Below are 24,199 nucleotides of genomic sequence, written 5' to 3' on the forward strand. Positions count from 1 at the left end.
TCATGGCTCAATGAGGGAATAAATATCCCCTTCTTTTGAAGCATCCATGTTGGGTTTTGCCAGGCACACATTTACCTGAGACTATAGGTTATACAAAGGTTACTCTTCTTTCTGTAAAGAGCAACACGGCAGGTGCTCACATTCTGCATGATGCTGCCTCAGCTCTGTAGTTCCCCCACTGTCATGGTTTTATACCAGTAACTAAAAAAATTACTTATTTCTTGTTGTGAGATATGGATTAGAACAAGAGCAAAACAGGCTTAAAACTTAAAAGGAATAAAGACAGTTTATTAACAAACTACAAGAATAAGAACACCAGAATAAACTTTCAGAAAACTCCCTTATCTTCCACATCTTAACTATTTCTTTGTACACATGACAACATAGAGACAAATAACTTTAGAACTTTGGTGGTTAAAAACAGTCTCAATTCTTGTTACAGTCTTTTCATCAGTCTTTGTAGAGAAACAGAAGTCTCTTTCTGTTAGCTTACGGAGTTTCTCATGAGAAAACTATTTTTTGTCATAGTTTTCTATTTCTCTAATGCCAGCTGCCCGGAAATCTGTCATTAGATCTTCTCCTCCCATCTCACATCTCTCCGAGGTGTGTATGGGTCACTGAGCTTAGGGATTTTATTTTTAAGGATACGTCATCCAAAGGCAAAAGTCTTCTTTATCTGTCTCTGTGAGCCTTCCTGGAAAACAGTTTTCTCTTTGCCCCCCAAAGCTTCAAAATCTTCACTCTACTCAATTCCAGCAGCTCACAGTATCACAAGTACTCTCTCTCTTTTGCTCAAAACTTACACTTTTAATACTTTATTCCTCCCAATACTCATCATGAATTAAAGGAGTCTTTTTATACTATTATTGTCCATCTCCATAGCTTTAACAGAAAGATATTTCAGATGTAAAGCATCTCCTTATTCTCTCTTTCTTATTTAAACTTAACTCTTCACTGTTTTTGGTGGTTCTATGATGTCTTCTCTATGTTGATTGTCTCTCTCTTTCTCTGTCTTTCTGAGAAAAGGAGTAATCTGTATGTTTATCCAGGTAGTAAAAGAATTAAAAGCTTTAGGAAAACTGCAAGAGTTCATGGTGTTAAGTTTCAGTCTAGCAGCAAAAACTGAAAACCAAGCTCGGCTGACCAGCGCTGCTTCTCTTCCCCCTCCCCACCTCCACCCCGCGGCCTGGTCGGCCTGGAGAGGGGGGAGGAGGCCAAGACAGAATCCTGTTACCTCCTCAGAAGCCAGAAACCAAAGAGGGCAAGAGAATTCTGTCTGTACTTCTTTTAACTCTGTGTGTAGGAAGAAAACATGATGGACAAAAGCCCAAGTGAAAGTAAAGTCCTAGTTCAACCTCTTTTAGTGCAAAATGTCTTGAATATCTAGTTAGCACCAATATTTGCCCCTACTATGAAAACCAAAATGAAGATTCTTCAGGAAAATATCTATATACAAGGATAATATTAAAGCTTCAGATCAAGAATTCTTGTGTATGGAAACAGACCCATGAGATCTACCTTGCAATCCAAAGGGTTCTATGATTAGAAATGCATATGAATTTACATTCCTTCTGTATTTTCCCTTAGATGAATGCTCTGCAGCTGGAAGCTTATCTATCCATCTGTTCCTGTACATACAGAATTAACTTTATGGCCAGAAAGTGCCAAGCCCTGCACATTAAGTGCAAAGGTAATAGAAGGCACACTAATGCTTCCACTGCCGACACTGGGTATTCGACTACCACTGCCAAAACTTTTCTGACATTTGTCTCCCACACGCTCACAATTGTGGCATTGCTCCTTCCAGCACTGACCCTCTCTTTAGCTGTCCTGGGTACATTCAGCATGGTATTAGTACCTCAGCTGGCTCTTTTTGTCACTGTGTTGCAGCACTTTTTAGCTGGCCACTTCAGTGTATTCAGACTAATAGCCAATCATCTCCCTGGACTGCAGATATTTCAGTACCTGCTCTATTCCCTTATTTCTTCATTCTAATGGTTGCATTAGCCTTTTGGAATAGGTTGCTATATGGTCTCTCTGACCAGAAAATGAATCTTCTTTGAGTACACTGAAGAGGCTTCCCAGCCTTTCTCTGTGTATTTCCCTGCAAGGAAACAAGGGCCCATGGGTGAGGTGGAGGGGACCCATGGCCCCTCCTGGCAGAGATGCAGTGCACAGTAAGGACCAGATGAGGCCATGTCACAGAGACCATCACAGTGTAGGTAACATCTTCCTTACCATCAAAGCACATATTCAGCTCCCTGTATGCCTCAGACCCTCCTGGTGATGTGCCTCCCACGGGACCCTTACAGAGCATGTCTCCATGATATTTATGTCTCTTTTGTGTCACAGTCCTCTCGTGACATAATTGGTCCTGCAAATGCAAAACATAAGTGAGCTGTGAGGATAAGTGAGTTGCTCTAATCATCTTTTCAGCTTCACTTCTGTGAAGAATTGAACAGCTGTATTTTGTTTGCTTTGTTAGAAGATTATATTTTTCCAAATATAGGAAATTTTTCATGAATGAAAATTTGTGAAAAGCTGCAGATACATAAAAATTTATTGTTCTTGACAATTCAGAGAAAATAGAAACCACATTGAATAACACAGCTGACCAGTCAGGCAAAGGAGATTGTGAGCTCTCTGTGGTGATTGCTCAAAGGAATGGTTGTTACAAGCAACCTAAGCAATTCACCAACTGAGTTATGTCCATCAAGACAACTCCTCTTCAAAAAATACAGTTAAAAAAAAAGCCCCAAAAGCCAATCAGTGAAGAAAAAAAATCTGGCTGAGATTAAAAAAACCCAAAAATACTAGCATCACACATCTGCATTTCCTTCCTAGTCAGGCTGGTCTTCCCTGACTGGAATTGGATTTGGATTTGGATTCTGCCAGCCAAAGCCTGTTCAAAACACAGCAAATGAACTTCATTCCCTAAAGCCTTGGCTTGCTGATTTGAGCTGCAGCTAAGTACAAGATATTTATCAAACACATGCAAATAAACAAGCATTACTATTATTATTATTATTATTATTATTATTATTATTATTATTATTATTATTATTATTATTATTATTATTATTATTATTATTATTATTATTATTGCTGCTGCTGCTGCTGCTGCTTTTGTTGTATTGGTGGTGTTATAATCACCACCAATATTGTTATCATTATTGTCACTACTAAAAACAATATCCTTGCTATTAGACAAACTGCTATTTATTTCTAGCTCCATAGTTTTTAAGAGCTACAGGCATGGATTAGGACTACATTGTACCAGATTTAGCCAGTAAGAAATCTTGCATCATCAAATCAAAGTGCCCAGTTAGTTTATGGCCCTGTTTACACCTGTGCCTAGCTCTGCAGAAGAGGCATGTCGGGGGATGTCTGACTTTCACACTTGGTTCCCTGAAGAAACAATAATTTTGTATTTGACCTAAAAATCAAAGGGGCGGTAAATATTAGTGAATGGATCAAGAATGATTTTCACATGAAAATCTCACTGGAAATACTTTGCAATGATGAACAGACCAGTATTTTTAAATGTCTGCTCTGACAACTCTTAATAAATTACAAAAATGGCTGAACTGCCCAGAGCTGCCACTACCAACCTGTGTACTTACAGCAGAAAATGTTTTATTGCCAGACAAATGCTTATGTGATTGTATTTATGCAAGAGAACACAGCACCCTGTGAGAAGTAAATCACCTATGTCTATACCAGTCCCTTCTCCATCTTCCCTGAAATCTTATCAGGGTGCTGTGTCAGCCCCTGTCAAACTAAGAAGTGTTTGGGGTTACCCAGCACCAAAGTTAAGCAGAGTGACTCATATTGTATGAGAAAACTGTGATGATGAAGCCTTTTCCAAGAGGTCTGTAGATTTTTTAAAAGTCCAATAAGAGTGGTATCATTCCTCTTGTGCTATGATTCAGGCAAGTAATATTCTAAGACTCTCTGGGAGTGACTGGGTATCTCTTGTCCCCTTCCTCGGTTGGGCAACCAAAGTTCCTGGTATGGACAGTGCTGCCCCCACCTTAGTCATGGAAGATTTTCTGATAAGCTTACAGAAAACTTCAGGAACTATCACTTCATGGCCCCCTGATGTCCCTGAGTCTCACTTGCCTCTAATGCATCATCATCCTGACACTTCACGTCTTAAGTCATAGTAAATGCTTACTGTGTTCATAGCCTTAAAGGTCCATGGAAATGCGTTAATACTGATACACTTTGGGGCAAAGATGGATTTCATTATAAAATAAACAGAGACATAACATCAAGAAAAATCTGAAAGAAAGCACAGAGGGAAAGAGACACATCTTCTACTTTAGTATCCTGGCCTTTATTTTCAAGTCACAGAAGTTAGGAGGTATGTACTTCACCTTATAGGATATGCACTGGCAACAAAATAATTTCTTTGTTAAATTAATGTTTCTGTACAGAATGCTTCAATAATATAAACCAACAACTCAGAGACTTTGTGACCAGGATACATAAGACCCTCCTCACAACCCTCCTGTTCCATCTTTACAATAACTTCAAGGCCTTTCCCTGCAGCTCTTAATAAGGTAGGAAAGTTTCATATGGTTTTCCCCTAATTTCTTTAGCATTTTTCAGTGGACGTTTATTTATGAGAGGCAGCTGTGCCCCTCAAAACATGCGAGACGTATCCTCCACAAGAGAGAAACATCCAGAGTGTACAGAAAAACCTGCCTTTGTCTCTCATCTGTGTTCAGACCTTTAGGCAAGTAGTCAGCCTGAAATGCATCTTACATAAGAACTGAGCAGCAGTGGGTGTTTAGTTAGCAACTAGTGATAAGGTACAGAGGTGAAATCACCTACTTTACTCAAGAAAGTCTACCTAGACAAGACATTTTCTTCTTTACAGTTGTCCTGCTGCACATTTTCATTTTCAACTTTAGTTTTTATGATGCCTTTCATCCCAAAAGATCTTTAAAGACATATCCAGCTGCATAAATACCTTCATCTTGGTATGAGGTTCTGCAGTTATTAAATGACATGTACAAATTATATGACTGCTTAAGGCAGAGAGTGGTATCCTGGACTAATTACTACCATAATTTGATCAAGCAGTTATATTTTTCTTCAAAAGGAGCTTTTACCTGTTGCCTGATTAGCAGAGTAACCTATCAAATTCCCTCTGACTTTGACAGGTTTGGTATAGATCCTAGAAGGACAGCAAACATGGCTGTTAGTTTTCTTACTAATGTATATTTCTTTAATCCAGTTAAAGAGCTGATGGGACAAAAATGAATCATGTTCGGTGTTTGTGAAACCATACAGGCCTCCCTTGCAGGAGAGTCCAGGTTCTGTGTGGATGTCAATTCAGGGAGCCCAATGACTCTCCAGCCAGATGGATCAGACAGTGCAGAATACACAAGGGATAGCTACTAGAGACCTGTTAGCTACATTGAGTGTCTCATATCTTATTACTTGTCTGGTTGTTACCTTTGTGTTCGAATTTATATTACTGCTTGTGATATAGCATCTTGTCCTCGTAACGTGGTACCCAAGCATTTCAGCCATGTAATATCTTCTGATTGCAGGTACACATGTATTTTATGTGTTTGTTAAAACCATATAGATAAGATTGTGCTGTTTCTAAAAATCACAGCTAGTCCTCCTGTACATATATATTTGAGTAAACACTGGATACCAGCACAGTGAGATATCAAAAACAGATAGAAAGGATTTAAGGGTGCTGCTAAAATGTATTCCATGTTACATTTTTTAGACTTGAATTTTTATAATGAGAGCATTTTCCGTCATTATTTAAATGTTATGATGAATATTCATTGTACACAGAACAAGTTGGCCATCATTTCCATTAAGTTTCTACCTTTCTAACATCAATTTGTAGCATTTTGCTGATTCTGCAGACTGAAATAATTTATTTCTCTTTATTTTTGATAATCATGCAGGGCCTATAGGTTTGTGAGGAAGCTAGCACAGAGATCATCAATAATACTGCTTTACTCAAAAAGTTGAGTTTTTCTGGTGTACAAGCATGCAGGCAAGCAGCAGCCTTGCAGATTTAGGACTTAGTTTTAAAGCAGAACATTTTTGTATTTGTCAGATGAGCAGATTTAATTTAGAAATACATAAAGGCAATAAATCTAAATCTCCAGGACATTTTACGACATTTTTTCAGAAATGTATGGTGAAAGATAATATTTTCCAAGCATGTGATGTGTCATAATATTTCTCATTTTACTGACATAAACAAATGGAAAATATTTTACCATTTAGAAAAGTATTAGACCTGAGTATCTCTGGCAATTTTTTTTTCATTCAATTAAAGCAGATTTCCTACACTCAAAATGTCATTCATAGGTTCTGAGTTGCAATTCCCAAAACAGTAAGAAAAACACAGCCAGAAATACCAAATGTTAGACTGTGAACCTACAGGTCACTGGTTTGCACTCAAGGGACTCAAAAGTCTAATTTTTCTATTCTGTTAGGGAGTATGAGGAAAAGGAGTAAGTCTGCAACAGGGGCCAGAAGACTTTACAATATGGTCCCCAAAATCATGGGTGATTGTATTAGGAACATAATTATTCTCTTAAAGGTTATAGTAATTACATCTCTAATTTTGTTTGAATGCAGATTAATTCACTCTGCTAAGATCTATGAGAAGAGAGACCTCCCCAGAGTTCATGAAGAACTGTTAGAAGAATTTTAATTGCAAAAAGGTTATGCAGAAACATTTCTTCCTAGAGAATAAGTAAAATAATGAGAAGTTACTACTAGAAATTTCCATGTTCATGTAGAAGGATAACAATGGTGTGCCCCAGGAGAGTTGCTTTGGTGTGTATAAGTGCAAAAAAGATACAGGTTTTTCTAAGCAGGTTTTAGTGGATGCATGGAAAGCCAAAAATAGCAGTCTCAAACAACCTAATATAAAAGATGAACACACTGAAAAAGAAGAAAGACTATTTTCATGAGCAGCACAACCCAAAAGCACACACATGAGAAACCACAATGATAATCCATATTAGGCAGCCCAATCTTTAAACTGACTATAATCCATAATTACCAGTTGTCTCAGTATCTCAGTAAATCAGGAAAAATATTTCATCACAGATACACCCGTCTCTAGGAAAGAAGTCTATGATATTTGGCCATGAAAAGTAAGACTATTTTTTAACAGAGTATTCTTTCCAGTGACAAAGTTAACCCCCAGTGTACTTTTTAAGCATTTTCACAGAGACAGAAAATACTGTAAGGAGAGCAAACTAATCAGCAAGCCTTTTATTTCTTAAATTGAATTAATGTTTTACTTTCTTAAATTAATCTAAGAAATCCCCTGAAAGATAAACCAGACACTTAGTAGATTTTTTAAGACCTGAGCTATTTCATTTGAAGACCAGTGTGTACATGTTGAATGGCAAAAGGATTTCAAAAGCCTTGTACAGAATATTAGCTTGTCATGGGTGATATAAGAGAAATTTCATCTGTTGATTTGTTTAGTTAGTTGCTTTTCCTTGTGCTCTTCCTCTAGGTGTGCTGCTAGAACAGTGGCCACACAAAGCTATTCTTGTTCTGGACAAGGGAAGAATGATGGGTAGGTCTTTTCACTTATATAAAGAAAAAGGTTTCCCTCTGCAGTGGCAGGTACCTTCCTTCTCCCTTTTAAAAAAGAGTTTACTGATATACAATCCCTCCCTGCACAAGATTGTATAAAAAGAAACTGATATTTCTAAAGTACTTCAAGTAGTTCAGCAGATATCAAGAAATAAAAACAATGCTCAATCTATTAATAGCCATATTCTAATTGGATACCTAATTTGCAACACTGGAGTTGCACAAAACATGTATAAATAAAACAGCAATTAACCTTTAGTTCTCAGCATTTTTTCTTCTACACAACATGGGTCAGTTACCATAGAGATTATACCTACAAGACCTGCAGATGTGACTCAAAACCAGCTAGAGTCTTCATCTCAGCCACATCTCAGTATGGCACCAGGATAATTAAAAATCCACTAAAAAAGAAATGAAAGTGCATCTGAAACACTAAGGAAAAAAAAAAAAAAAAAAAACCACAACAGTTAAAAGGGAAACTGTTTGGTGGAGGAGGAAAGGACTTTGAAGCACTGGACAAAAAAAGTGTCTTTTCATCAAGACAAAGTGTCCTGGCCAGACCTCAGTCTCCTCTTGAGGTCACTGTGAACTTTTAGTGCCTTATGTGATTCAGAGCTCATCACAGAGCAGGGCCTGGACTATTCACCAGCTCAGCTCAAAGTGTTTTGTTTCCTAGAGCTGAACCACACACCAAGGCCAAAAACTTATTCCATGCAGCAATTATTTTCAGCTGCCTATACGTAGAGCTCTCTGGAATGGTCCAGGGAGTACACTGAAACCCTAAATTAACTGTTCTAGTCAATGCCTTATGAAGAAAATATTAAAATTGGCAAGAATTAGTTTCTTGTCCTGATGAGATTTTCTCAAGGGCTTTCCTGCAGTTTACAGAAAAGCCAGAAAAAGAGCAAAACCATGGTGTAAGGAATGAAAAGAGACTTCAGGCTTTGATTATCCTCCAAATTTTAAGTAGGATTGCATTTTGGTTATCCTTCCAAAATTATCTATATAAGCATTCATACGATACACTTGCCAGAGAATTTGTATAAACCTTCAAATGGAATAGCTTTGTGAGCAGTTTCTTTTAGGCATCATCTGAGAGGCTTTGTTAAAATTCTTTCTCCAATGTATTCAAAATTTTTTCTGCACAGTGTTCACCATTACAGCATGGATATTTCACTGAGATTAGAAGAAACATGAGCTTCAGAAAGGGAGAAAAGTGCACAGAGTGCTTGGAAAACACACATGGTCTTTTCCTCTGCGTCAGAAAAGAAATGAAAAGTAGTGTCTGTGTCCCACAGGCAGGATCATGTAGTGCATTACCACAATTTTATTAGAATCATCATCATAAAGTTCATGTAGCATCACTCAGGTTAATGCATCACAAAAAGCTTTACAGACTGAAGAACATCTAGAGAATTAAACAAATCATGCCAGCAGAAGAAAATCAAATATAGAGAGAGCCATATAGAGGAGCTGTAGAGTGCATAATGGTACACTGTATGTACACAGTGTCTTTTAGCTGACAATTGCAACTTTCAATGGTCTGGGACTCTGAGGTAGGGACACCTTATTTCTTTCTTTCATCTCAAAATAACTCAGTCAGAAATACAATCCACATTACCTGTTACAGCCAGTGCTTCGAACCAATGTACTGCATTACCTTGAAGTTAAAGCAGAAGAGATGAGAAAAAAAAGACCTGAAGAGATAAAAGCATAGAGAAAGCAGGGGATTTTTACCTGAAATGTGAGCAAAGTTATTGATTAGGTAGAAGTACAAAGCAGAACCTTGGAGAAAAAATCTGCTTTATTGGGGAGAAGAAGAGCTGAGAGTGCACCACAATCCCAGAACTCCAGAAATGTTAATTGATGTCTAGAGAAGCAGGAGTCAGTGGGGTACCACAGCAACAACATGGAGCTTGGGTGATTTGCTTTGAACAAGTAGTTGCAGCTACCCAGAAAGCAGTATGGAAATGGCTGGTTACTGGAGCCTAATGCATTCTTCCTGGCTCTCATTTCTGAGATTATGGGGATACAAATTAATATGAATTACTGTTTGTACAGGACTCTGGCCATGTAAATCACTGTTTCTTTGTAAGTCACATGCATTATTAATGGTATCATTCTCATGAAACCAAACATCTTTATTCTACTGGGCAAAGCCTGTAGAAGTTAACAACCAAAACAGAGCAGCATTTCTGTAACAGAACAATGCCATTCTTCTCTTTGAAATGAGGCCAGGTAGTAATCCCAGATGAAGCTGAAGTACATGACATGGGAGGTTGAATATCACTCACGCTACCATGCTATGTCTGTGTACAAGAGAGACAGAAAGTGCCATTACCTCCACTTGTGCATGAAATCCTATTCAGAATGTTTCAGTGATATGGATAGGAAGGGTAAACCTGCCATCTGGGATTGTTTAATGAACACTGTAATTAGCAGCAACAATTAACTAATTGTTAACCTGACAGGAGACAGTGCAGAAGCAGCCAGTCTGCCTGCCTGTATTGTCCTGACTGCTGTTTCAAAGCCAGGAGTCTTGTAGCATATTAGGACTTTTATTTGTGGTTGGAATGTGATGGCTAGAAGCATTTTTCCTAATGCATCTATCTTAAGTGGAGTACCACCATTGCCTTAAACAGTTTCCAACAGAGTAATCAAAAATTAGCAGTTTGCCAGCACTAACAGCACTTCTAATCAAAGGTAGATTTTTTTTTTTCTCCCTATTCCCTGCTTTCCTCCAGGGAAAAAATAAAAAAAAAAAAATTAAAACTAAAAGAAACCCCTAACAAAATAAATAAATAAACAACTAAAACATAACAACCTGAAGGATACTGAGATCCTAAGGGTCAAAGTTTTAGATGAAGAGGAAGACCAGACCAGACAGAGGTCCAGTATTCTAAAAGTGACTATGGCTTTTAAGAGCAACAGAATGGAAGATAGTTCCAGACCATGGAAAGAGATGATATGAAGTTACAGTTCTGCCATAGGTGCTCAGAAGTAAGTGCTGATCCACAGGCCACCATGGAAAAGCCTGCAATCTCTGATCCTACCACTAATTGCACAATGGCACTGAGTCCCTACCGCTGACCCATCATCGAGCCCAGCCTGCTGCTGGGGATCTGCTGAAGAATTTCCTAGGCCCTCTGACCTTTGATGCTTCTTAGACTAAGGTCCAAATTTTATAAATGCATTGTAAATATAAATCCTTGTCAGCATTCTTGAAACAGATGGGTTTAACTACAGCTAACAAGTAAATTTCACAGTAGCTACCACCATAATACGTAGTAATCAGGACTTTTGCCATTGAAGGAATTAAAGGAACCAGCACTTTATGAGGAGGTCATTTGGTCTTTTACCTTACTTGCTCCAGATTTTTAGCAAAACTCAGATCTATTTCTGAATTAATAAATTATAAAATGCTGGTTGAAATAAGGAGACACAGCATTTTTAGCTGTTAGACATTGGCAATAATTAAATAGTTTCTCATTTCTCTGCCATCTGGGATTGTTCCTAAGCATTTCTTCCTTAAATTTTACTCAGACACACACTAGTCAATCGATTAGCAGAACTGTGCTCCTCCACAACTTGGCTTTTTAATCCACAGCCACCCCCCACTGTTCTACTCATCTCTTCACAGCTGCTTCCCATGCTCCAGGCACCACATCCCTCTCAGAGTGCTGCCTGCTTTAGCAGTCAGGATGTCTAGGGCCAAAAGTATTGTGTTTCTTTATAAGCCAATAGACCTTCAGCACTTCTGTGGGGTATTTCATTGGGTCTGGAGTCCCTGCATTCATATCACACACACACACACACAAAAAAATACAAATTCTCTCTGAAAACACTTACAAGCAGAGGAAGATGTATAACACTGAGAAGGAAAGAAAATTTAAAATTCAGTCTACATAATGTTAAATACAGTCTCTCACCCAGCTTATTTAGATTATTTCTGACTTGTTAAACAGTATGTAATGGAATGGTCTAACATTAAGTTTAAATTTGGCAGATATTCAGTGGTACAAAGGACAAAAATCACCATCCCAGCACGTTCAATGTATTCTGATATTCCAAATCTAGTTCTAATTATATGGCAGGGATATTTGTAGTCTGCAGAATTTAATGTAGCATACAAAACCTTAGCTGGCTGAAAAAAACTACCTTAGGTACCAAAAATAGCTTAGCTATGGCAACAGAGGTGTCAGTTTCAGTTAATTTACACTTTACCCAGGCAATCTTTGCTGCATTAGGATCACTCTTTCTGATGCAGCACTTACAGAAAAAAATGTGGTCCCAGGAAATCAGTCCAAGGAGAGTTAGAACAAAACAAACATGGAAGAATCCTGACTAGGCAAGATTTTACATCTAAACTGATGGACTCACAGGCTACTGGTGGGGAATCATTCACTCTTACCCTCTACAGCAGCCACTACCTACAGCCCAGCTCCCTTGTCTGGGCCTCTCTGCCTTTACAAAGCCTGGCAATAATGGGGTATGGTCTATGCCATGGCCCATCCTGATCACCTCACCTTCTAATTCCTGATCCACCCCCTGCATCTATCTAAAACCATTCCAGGTTCTTCATACTACACCACAATCTGACCGTCATGTCGTCTTCTCTGAGGTTTGACTTCTGGTTCATCCAGCAGGAGACATTCCTGTTCTTGCTGTCAACGAGCCTCAGTCTGAACATATATGATATTTTCACTGAATCATGACAACAAGCTGGGACCAGACAATTCCTTTGGTGGCACTTGGAGATTTATTCTGAAGGGCTAAATGGTGTGAACAGCCCATATCCTTCAGCAGGGTCTTTTTAGGCACCCTGGCAGGTGACTTCCTCTGACTGCTTCAAGCTCTACTATACCTGAACTGACAAACTGAGAATCTGAGTCTTCAAGGATATCAAGAAAAGCTAGCACCTTCAACTGGCATGCAATTTTCCAGTGCTATAAATATATGCCTTTTGTTTGACTTGTTCTTAGGGGTAAGATGACATCAATGAGTTTTACAGAAGTTAGAATTTTCTTATCTACCCTTCAGTATCACTATGTGTCCTATATTAGAAATTTCTATTAGGGAATGCACGTCGTCATGTTATCTGATTTTACCCGGCAATAACAATAAAACAAAAATCCGGACCACCTAACTGTGTGCCAAGAGCACATCACTACTTATCTTCTCTATTTTACCGTGTAAGCCTGAGATTCTTTCATTGCCTAAAGTACTTTTTACAGCTTATCTAGCTTCAAATGTGCTTTGAAATACAAACCTATGGCTTTGCAATAATGACACTTTCACATCTTCTGATCACTTTTGGGAAATCAAAACTGAAAAGCACATTTGAATGGCAACTTTGGGTCATGTGCCCATGCAGTGGAATTCTTAGCTAAGGCTTCAGGATGTTGAAAGGCACAACAAAGACAGAGGAGCTGTTCCATTTTGTAAGATGTACTTGGAGAACAAGAAAGTTGGAAATGGCATAACACAGTTATTCGAGGATAAACTGTTATATAAGAAAGAGGCCTTGGGAAGGAGAAGCAGGAAGATTTAATACAAAAGGCTAAGAAGGGATAGAAATTTAAGTTTTTCTTTGCATTCTCAGCATCTCAGATCAACAGATCACGAGGTATCATGGACAATGGAGATTTTTATTCTCCATTCCTACTCAAAAAAGGCAAGTGACACATTTTATTCATCCAGGATTGCACAGACATTGACAAAGGCAGAAGACCCTAGCAAAGAATCCATGGCATGATGAGGGAGCTTGAGGCAGATTTTCCTGACTCCAAATATGGTGCTGTACTTTCCATTTTTTCCAAAATTTCTGTTTTCTGAAAACATCAACTGCTTGCTGGGAAGCAGCAAAAACTGAACTTGAAATGACTGATATATGTGTCAGAGAACTTTTTTGAGGGTTCATACAATTAAAGTCAGATTCTTCTGAAAGTATTTGAAGATGAACTTCCATTCATGGCTTGAATGCAAAGCAACAAGAGTTTGCATTTTTAAGTGGAAAAATGAATGGCATCCTTTGTAACTAACCTCCTCATTAAGTTTTCATCCTTCTTCCTTTGGGCTTCCCAATTCACTAGTTTACGCTAAGTTAAGCTTACAGTGCAGCACAGTTGAACAGTCTGTATTTTCATCATCTTCCATTGGAACTCTCAAGGTCAATCTATTAATCAGTTCATTTTTCTCAGAGATCCACAAGGGTTGATTACCCCAAGGGCATCACTAATTAATATTCAGGTTTGAAATAGAAGACAGTTAAGTTTGATGCTAATTAAAGCTGGAGAGTTTCATCCCCAGAAGCCCACAATGAAATCAGTTTTAGTGTTAGAATGTGTCTTGCACCACCTATTTTTTTTTCACTTTGACTATTTAAGAAATTCCTTCTGGTATCAAATGTGCCAGACCTCTCTTCTGTCCAGTTTAATGGTCTGAGACATATTTGTTTAGCTTTATAAATCTCTGCAGTTATTTCAGAGGTCATCAGACACCTTACACATCTTCATGCAATCTGGAGGGACATTTGTGAACATCCAGCAATTTCTGCTCTTTAAATCATTCACAAAACATAGAGTCTGCTTCATCTTGCAGCCTTGCCCTTCACAGATCTTAGTGAGCATGAAGGTGTTTGGAGGATTTTTCTTTGACCTCACCCAAGCAAAATTGTTTACGCCGTCTCTAATACACATATAAAGTTCACTGAAGACCTCTTCTAAATCCTGTAAAATCAGTGGGAAGACTACACCTATTTAAAGAGACTTCAGTTCACATTTACAAAGACATGAGAAAATGAAGCTTTATGTGTTGCTAATGCATATTCATATTTTTAGACATCTTTACCTTATGGAGTTCTTGCCACTTCTCATTTACCCCCAGATACACAGAATAATTAGTCTCTATACACTTCAGGAACTATCAATAGGTTATTAACTTGTCATTTTCAGATTTATACACAGGGCACTGCATCACCCTCAGTGTCACTGACGTTTGATGTCCTGCTATTTTCTTTTCTTAATAGGACCAGGGTCTCTGAGGGACAAAGGATTGGAAGTAATGTGCTACACCCATTAAAATTAATTGCATGCAAACATTAGAAGCCAGACACCCATTTCAATCATGAAATATGGATAAGGACTTGCTGGAAGCCATTTATATTAAATTACTTTTATGATAATATTTAACTTTTTGGTATTAAATATTTAGTGCCCTTCTGCTTCCCCACTATGATGCACCTTAAAATTTTCGTATTTTTGATAGAACTGCAGAAAGTCGAACAGGCTGACTATTACCTTCAGTGCTCATCTTTGAACCAGAGATGGTTAAATAAGTCAGGGCTAAGAGCACCTGCATGATGCAGCACTGGACTAGGTGCCAACCAGTTGTGGCCAAATGCAGAGCATAAAATTTCAGAGACAGATCCAAATTCACTCTCATGTTACAGCCAAGAAGAAGCCTAGAAAAAGCTTGGTGCCACAACAGCAGCACCATTTATCTCAACTGGGAGCTCTTACCATAGTAGAGTCAGCATTGCCCCTTTCCCTGCCCCTTACAGAAATAAAAATCTTTCCCTCATTGTTTTTTCCTTTGTGTTCCACAGTAATATGGAGGGGAGAAAAAAAAACAAACATCAAAAGCAATTGTGCATTTTAACTCCACTCCTCTTTCTGATTTCGCTAAACTTGATATTGACTTCATCTTCCCAGCTAGATAACATGGGATCTCTCTGTGTACCAGCTGCTTCTCCTCTTAATGATCAAAACCAATAGTTCAGATTATGTTTTAAAGAACAGCAAAAGAGATGCTTCAGCTGCTTATAAGGGAAAGACTAAAGTGGGATCACCAGTTATGGCCTTGAAATATTGGCCTCTGAACAGCCTGGAGCAAAAATATGATACACAGAGAAACACCCAGCTGCTGGTTGTGAGCAAAATCTCAAGTGAAAGAGCATGCAAATAAAACCCATCTTATCGCTGGCAGTATCAAAGATTATAGAAGGCACATTCACTACTCTACACAGAGGTGCTCAGTCCTGGGGATGAAGAGAAATTAACCAGAGGAATATTAACTGTCCGGGAAAGTGGACTGTACTTGCCCTCTTTCTAAAGAAGTGTATTTGACTAGGTGGCTGAAAAGTTGGCCAGAGCAGTTCAATCATGCCTATAGCAAATACTCCATGTATTTCATAAGCATCTATGTATAATTCTCATTTAATTTCACCTAAATGCAAAAATACTGTATATTGTAGAAATTAGTTCCCCATTCACTCACACTGAAATGGGCTGTCAGGTATCTTCCTCTTCTCTCCAAAGATAAAGAAAAGCTGGATACAGCTCTCAAGAGCAGTGCAGTACCTTTTTGGAAGTATCCATCATGTTTCTTCATTTGCTCAAGTGCTTCAAGAAGAGTTTCAACTACAGATTCAGTCATTGTCAGTGATAATCAGAGGACCAGTTCTGTTTCTTTTCTCTGCATTCAGACAGAGCTCATGGATGAAAAACAGGTGCTTGAAGTTGAATTCAAGCAAGTTAGGCCAACTGGCAGAGTGCACAGCCCATGGAGTTGGCAGTTCTAGTGCAGGCACCCAAGGCTACTGATATAAAACCCCATTTGGTCAATGCTGTGCATAAATTGGGTTCCTCAGTTTTCAATGGCAAGCTCTCACAGTGCTTTGTAGGAAAATCCAGCTAGTGAAGAAAGCTACAGCACATTAGTTCAGCTACAGGGGTTATGGCAAATGCACCTACCAGTCTTCAGCTGTGTACATGAGCTTCCCAGAGGATGTGAAATTAAGCTCTTACTCTTGGTCTCTATCCTCAACATGTTCAGTGGCTTGAGGCCAAAGAAAGCTAGAAGCTAGGCACCCAGAAAATGAGAAACACACATGCTGTGTCTAAAAAAAAGCTTTAAATGACTTGCCAACTTCCTAATAGAAATCTCCCACAAAGATTTTTTTCACAATAGATAAAGAAATGCAGAAGCAAGCATAACATCTATGTCTGTAATATGTCAGGCAGGTGCCAACTCAGAAGAATTTCCTTTTCTTCCTGACACTCCTTCTCTTATTGGCTGCACATTGTTTAACATCTCCAACACACAACAAAGGCATCTCACATGAAATGATTTCACGCCCTGTGTAAGCCTGGCTCGGTCCACAAGCAGGGCCCATGCTGTGCTGTGAATGAGGCTCCATACGGAAAGGTACCACCGCTGCATCATCAAAGCACACACTGTGAGGCATAAAAGGACAGCTCAGATTTCAAGGGCAAGTTTGGTCACATCAACGTTTCTTGCTCAGGTTAAGACCCCATTATCCAAGCTGTCCTACTTATATTGCCCAGATGGTGCAATGACCTAGAGTGAAAAGGTGAGCAAACACAACACGGCGTGCAAATCCACTAGATTGGGCCTGACTGCCACCTGGGCCCCTGAGCTAGTATAAAAACATAACCTTTCTTATACAACATTTACTGGGTTTTGATTAGGAGAATTCACAGTCTTAATGTTATTCCTGTTTTGAGTGAAGCTTTTCTCAAAAGATGCTACCTGAGAGTGTGAACTGAAAAGCGAGTTCTCAAGGATTTTTGTGGAGGCAAGACCAGATCTCCTATGAGAATGATGATCCCTCAAGCATGTCAATCTGCTCCTGAAGACCTAGACCCAATCCATAAAATCATTACTCTCTTGTCCTGCTTGAAGAGGTGCCTCTTCAAGCACAGGATAATGTTGATAAAACCTTGTTTGACTGAAATGTTTAAAATTTAGCTTGGATGGTACACACTCTGAATGCTGCTGCTGTGTAGGATCAGAGCTTCATGTTCCTCCTGTCCTCCATTCCCTCGGTTTTCCTTCATACCATCTCTGTGGTGTGTCATTGTGTTCTCAGAGCAGCGACAGAAAATGGCCTTGAGTCCTATGAGTCTACAAATTCTTACCACAGAAGTAGCAGGTAATAATTATGCCTCTGCATGTCCTGGGACAACTGAGTCCAGGGGATTTACCCATGGAGGAAAAAGGTAGTGCACTGACTGGCCATGTTAAGAGTTTTGTGTTGAACTGACAGCATGTTAAAAATAATAAGAGGTTGTCTGTTCAAAACTGGAATTTATTATGAGCATCTTCTTTCCATCCAGTAGTTTGGGCCTAGATGTTGAGCTGCCTTTCAGCCTGCTGCAGGTAAGAGATAGCAATCCTCATGCCCTTGGCCTCATCCTCAGAATGGTCATGTTATGGTCAGCTATTCTGACCAGGTTCTGCCAGATCCTAGCAGCTTCTTATCTCTGCTACTGCGTATTATTTTCTCACTGGGGGAGTGCAAGGGTGCTGTAATTCCCCAGTCCTAGGCTGCTAATGTCCAAGGTCAGGCTGAGAGCAAATGATCCACTGTATACTCAACACTTGCAAAAGCACAACCTGGCCTTGTCAGGTAGCAAGTTACTTTGGCTGTGAGTGGCACATCTTGGCAGAAGGAATGCCAGTCGTTGAAGGCTGGTGACATTTTGCCTGCCACTATCTACAGATTCTCACTTGTTAGAGTACATGTTGCACTTGTCTCAGCTTTGTAGCAATCAGCCCTTTTCTCAGATTTAGGTAAAATGGTCTGAAAAAGGACAAAAGCTCATGGTGTGGGAGCAGCAGTTTAAGTGGTTTTGATGCCTGCCCAAACACCCATTAAAGACAATAGAAGTTCCAACCCAGAGCTGGCAGAGTATTTCAAGTGCTTTGAGTGCACAAAACTGTGATGGAAGTGACAATCAGATGATGCTCTTTTCTCATCACCTTTTCTCATTGGGAAAAGCTTAAATGCATAGTGATTTTCAAGAAGATAAAACTGGTCTAAGGGAAAAAGGTTTTGTTTGAGGGCTTGAGTGGTGTACTGAACAAGTCAAAACATATTTTAAAACAATTGTTCATAGCCAGTGCTTGTATTAGATATTTCCACGGGAAAATGAAGCATATCAGGAAGGCAGAAAGCATTAAAAGCATAGATAGGACTTTAAACCTCTGTTGAGAAAATAAAGCAAACTTCTAAAGAGTATCATACCTGACATAACTCCATTCTTTCATGAAAATTAACCCCTAAATAATTTTAGTTACTTCAGTCTCCAGAAATGGATGAGAAGAAAAGAATTTTGATTCTCAAAATAAAATTATGCTTTATAATCAGCCTACAAAGATTTCAGACACAAATATTTTTATACTATCACTTTAGTGTTTCTAAAACACCTCATAATTTGACTTGATTATCCTGAAAGACTATTTCTGCAAGTAGCCTCATCAAACAAGGGCCTTCTAAAACTATTTCCATTCTTCTGTTGACTCTGGCAAGGTATTCCTGAAACTGCTACCATCTCCACTGAGCCTGTCCAGTTGTCACTGTGGGACCCTGTCCAGTGAATAGATGCTCCCATACGTCCTTTGTCTATGTTGCTATAGGCACAGCTGTGGATGGAGCACACAGCAGGGACAGGCAGTTTCTCCCTTGATTTAACACAGCATTTTTGTGGGCATAAAAATATTCTCATATAAAAATGTCTTTGGCAGAACTTCACCCTGGAAGGCCAGTCCTCTTTTCCATCCCCTCATATCTCAAACAGCTGTGGTGCTTTCTCTAGTGTTACTCTAATGCCAAAAATGTTTGTTTATATCAGAGAGATTTTAGGGATACAAGCAAGTGTGCATGTGTTTGTGTAATGATTTTGAAATACCTTCCCCACTGTCAGTGGAAAGGGACCCAGAAGAAAAGATCCAGAATGTCTGCAACAGCTGGTGAATTAGTCAACTTTAAGGAAAAACTGAGGTCCAGAAATTCTCTTCTTTAACACTCCGCAGACCTCTCCTTCCCATCCTGTGTCACCAAAATATGCTTAAAGGATCACACTGAAACTTTGCAGGATAGAACTGCTCGTTTTACAGATTTACTAAATTAAAAACCAGACCAAATGGATATGGGTCAGACGTGAATTGCTGCAAATGCACATGATAGATCTGGGCTGTTCTGTGATCATTGTTTTCCCAGAACACAGGCCAAGAACTCAAGCTAAATGGCCAACCATTGCAGTAGTGAAATAAGAGTTTGTCAAAATCAGAAGAGATTGAGCTGAGCTCTATAAAATACATTTTATGGCTTCAAGCAATAGCCCAGGTTAGGAAAAAAAAAACAAAGGTCTGCATTTATTCAGCAAAGGACTTGTAGTTGTATTATTGCTAGTGGATTTTGAAAAAATAAACATCACAGAACTGCCTGAGTCTCTGGTTGTCCACTGTTGAGCTGGATTCTTAGTCATATAAGTCAAGGTGAAGTATTAATGACTTTGACCCAAGGAAGCACTCAATCACATTCCTAACCCATTGGAATCTATTGTACAGATCCAATACTTAAAGGTACACTTAAGTCTAAGTATTTTCCTGCCTAAATTTTTCAAATGAGGAGCTAATATTTATAAAGAGGAGACAAGATGAATAAAAGCATAAAGTGGTTCAGACTAGTCAAAAATGGAGACCAATAAGTGCAATTGCAAAATGTTTCTAATTATGGAAGTACAGATGCAATAAAGCAGTGCAAGTCAAAACTCTAGATACAAGCATTAGATATTGTACATGAACTGCTGAGTAACAATGTAGCCAAAACACAGCTTTTCCCAAAAGCTTGTACACAATATTGCCACTGAGGAAATTAATTTAATTAGATTAATATGAGTATGAAAGTCCCTTTGCAAACATGACTACTCACATATACACAAATGCAATTATTTTGTGTTTAACTGACAGGGGAAATTTTGTGTGAAATTAGTAAGGAGAAGAACTATTGCAAAGCAAACAAATAACATGGGAAAGAGCTAACTGCACAGTCAATGCAGCAAAGATCCTGTGTTCTGTCTATGACTCAAGGAATGAAATAGGAAAGTTAAGAGCTCACGCCATGAGCTCCCAGCAGTGTGATTGTTTATGTGCAACAAAAGAACTAAATAAATACAAGGAAATGGGGAGAAAAAAGTTCCATCAGAAATTTTTAACCATACTTTTTTAAAGAAATAACCTTTCATGGAGCTTTAGCTCCACTTACTGGCTGTAAATTAAAGTCCTTATATATACTCAAAGGACAGCTCCCAAATAATTTTTACTGTGTTCAGTCTGATCTCCTTTTTCTTCTGTCTGAAGTCCCCTCACTGACCTTGGTGCAGCTTAAATCCGAGACACAGCAGTCAGAAGAAGTCAGTGAACTCTGCATGACCAGTCACACCAGCATTCACCACATTCCTGGTGCTCTGAATTCCCCTAGGCTGCCCAGCTGCTTACAAATGGGTCCACTCCTGGCAAGGCTAAAAGGGATACCCGGATCTGGAACATGGCAGAGGCATGGCAGAGTGAATGTAATTGTGATTCATGAAGGAAAGATACCGTGTACAAGTCTTTGTAGAGTTGCAAGATATGAGAATTAATCTGCATGAAGCACTGGCCCTGCCACCTGACTGCCAATGTCTTTTTAAACCTACTACAAAGGGTGCCTGCCTTATATCACAGAGCCATGGAGACTGCTATGCTTATCTGGCTTGGCTCTTCCTCAGCATCACAACTGGATTTGCAGATTGAGTTACTTTAATCCTCCTCAGTCTTATCACAGAGTGCCTGTGGAGCATGTGAGCACATACACTTAGGAAGAACAAGAAATGCCAAACATAAGATGAGCTGCAGTGTCCAAATGTGGGTATGGAAATAGTTGGAATTCACTGAGCTACCCATGCACTAAGGCAAATGCCAAATTGTGGACTCTGTAGGAACAGGCACAACAGTACCTACAAATAGCTGATCAGAGAAGAGCAAGGCAGCCTGAACTTATACCAGCAATATTCAGGGGATCTCAGCAGTTAACCATTCAAGCATGGGGAAGCACACGATTCAAAGAGTAACAAAGGACCTCACAAGCATAAAAAAGAAAAATTCCTTCCAAACTAGGGAGAACAAGACATGCTGTGAGTGGTCCATTTAAGGGCATTGCATTACACTAACTAAATATGAACAGCAAATGGCAAAAATTCCTTTACAGAGACAGAAAATAATCAAAGGTGGACTCAGAAAGCCATGAGACAACTGTCTCATGTTTTTGCCAGCAAAACTATACATTCATGCTACCTGCAATAACAGATCATGGTCAAGAAGGGAAACAATGCTCTCAGCCAATCCCCTGTTCATCAGTACTGTAGATTCTGGACATATGAATAGCTTCACAGCTGCCAAATTTCACAAACTTTTTCTGACCATCAGCAGGGTGAAACAGACTGGGGATTTCCCTACATATTTCCTAGCCATGCCCCAATTCTTCTGGGAGGAATCTCAGGAGTGTGAATTAACCACCTGCTGTTGTTCTTGCTCACAATCATGTACTTCACCCTAGCGCCTGATGCCTGTCACAATGTGACAGATTGCAGTGGCATGTGCAGGCAGTGGATAAGGCAGAAGCACAGGTGGTAGAAAACGCTGTTTCTATGATCACTCTGATTCTGCAGGGAGTCAAGACTACCCCTTGACCTGCTCATTTGAGACATAAAACATTGCAGCTCAACTATACTAGCAAAGCAGTCATCCTTCTTAGGTCAGAGTTAACTGAACCCAACATGACCTTACTTCAGCTTATTTTTCTAGTGCAGAAAAGCCCAAAGGCAAAATGTGAAGTAACACACATTAAGAGGGACTTCCTTGGAAAGGTTACCTCTTCATTTAATCATACATTTAATTTATTGCTCAATTAACATACCTCGTGCATTTTCATCCCTCTATTACCACTGAGGTATCTTTAGACCTGGAGCTGTACAGCTCTCTGCGAGGCATTTACTGTTACCTACTCAGACAGATAAATCATTTTCTTTAGTATAGACTGTCAGCATCTATCCTTCCAAAGGAGATGATAATTTATGTGTGTGATATTTTATCTATGCCAGGTATGTACCACAGCAAAAGCACACTTTTTTGTCTCCTTAGCTCCCTACCTGCACTAGAGCTGAAGATCTGCTAGGCTGTGTGCAGGTTCAGGACCCAAGGTGACAGCACAGATCCCCATCTCTACAGTCTCCTGCTCATCAGGCTCTTTGGTCTCTATACACCAAGTAGCACCTAACTTATCATGTCCATGATTAAGAACTGCAATATAAGGGTTTAGAAATTCAGAAGGAATGACCAGAAGCTTCATAAGCAGACTGTGTCTCTAATAGATCAAATTTTCTCTGAGCACAGGGTGAAAGATTATGCTCATTCCTACAAGAGGTTTCCATCGTGACTGTATTACACCATACATGAGAGACACACATGCAAAGAGCTCCCCAAGCACTTCATTCCAGTCCAGGTCTGGAGACAATTGCCTACAACTTGTAGAGAGCTTCTTGCTAAGCTGATCACACTGCTTTCAGGACAAAAACCATTATCTCCAGGACGAGTTACTGCCCTACCTATGTGTAACAACCTGCTTCGTGGGCATGCAGAGACTTCAGTTCATGCTCCAATGCCATGTAGGTGAGATTTCTGTTGCTCAAGGTCTCAATGAAATGTATTTTTAATTTTTAATTAATTTAATGTTTTTTAAGTCACAGCTTTTGTGCAAGGTGAACTCTGTAAATATAGACTGGCTTTAATACAGGTCTCTTCTGCCTCTCCAGATGACGCCCACCCAACACTTCACATTCTTTACTGGTTCATACACAGAACAGCTGGTGCCTTCACTTTCTGTTAATGTAAGTGCCTGAATCTTAAAATCAGTGCTGCAGAAAAGATGAACTGGTTTTGAAACACAAATACTGTGTGTCCATCCTTCTGGGACACGACTCCATATATATGTATCTTCCATATCTGTCTTCCATATCTAAGAAACCACATATTAAGCAATGAATGTACACCAGTGTAAAGCTGCTTTGGACAAGCAACTGCAGTGTTCAGTTGACTCAGTTGATAAAGTTGAGATGCTCCTGGTTTTGTGAATGGGAGAGTGAGTTTAAGCTCCCCTGCCTCCATACATGGAGCTCAAGGTCCATGTCTTATGTCCTTTTCCAGTATGGGGCAGAGAGGATTTGTGCTGCTACCTCCACAGGGAAAAACATTCATAAGAAAAGCCAGGAGAAAAAAACAGTCATAAGAGCTTTTCTAATTGAAATACATTGCCATAAAGTGCAAGGAGAAAAAACTTTAAAACTGGAGAAGAGTTTGCTTGCCCAGAAATGTTTATCCATTTAACATAAAGCCTCAAGAAGGAAATACAATAATCTACAACATTATCACAAACCGCTGAATTGTCTAAAATATACATTAAAAGGTCACCCTGCCATGTGAAAAAATATTCAAAAAATTCCTTCAAGGGGTATCTAATATTAAAGCATACCATAACTTTTTTCAACCAAAATGGCTCTGTACAAAATTTTAATAATTAAAAAAAACAAACCCAAATCAACCCACAAAAACCACACCCAGGTCTTTTATTAATCATGAAAGCTGAACACTACAACTAAAATTTCTTATATTCATATACTTCTGAAATTAAATCATTACACAGAAAGGGAATAACTTCATCAAGATATTGTCTGTCAGTTTTAAGGTATAATGGGAT

The 24,199-nt window shown here is 39.1% G+C and overlaps 1 long non-coding RNA gene across 9 annotated transcripts in view; it reads left to right on the top strand.

Moving 5' to 3' along the window:
• LOC111930134 (uncharacterized) overlaps positions 1 to 23,333 on the top strand; it is a 142,379-nt gene extending 119,046 nt beyond the window's left edge. For 2 of the 9 annotated variants that reach the window (XR_015287789.1, XR_015287788.1), the window contains 2 exons: positions 7,520 to 7,582; positions 23,259 to 23,333. This is a non-coding gene — a long non-coding RNA (uncharacterized LOC111930134). Of the gene's footprint in view, positions 1 to 4,439; positions 4,566 to 6,624; positions 6,826 to 7,519; positions 7,583 to 22,839; positions 23,112 to 23,258 lie in introns of those variants that run through there. The other 7 variants (XR_002865042.2, XR_015287793.1, XR_015287791.1 and 4 more) reach the window with 6 other exon arrangements.
• The last annotated feature ends 866 nt before the right edge of the window (positions 23,334 to 24,199 follow it).

Source organism: Cyanistes caeruleus, chromosome 6 (genome assembly GCF_971803275.1).
Source record: "Cyanistes caeruleus chromosome 6, bCyaCae1.hap1.1, whole genome shotgun sequence".
NCBI lineage: Eukaryota > Metazoa > Chordata > Aves > Passeriformes > Paridae > Cyanistes > Cyanistes caeruleus.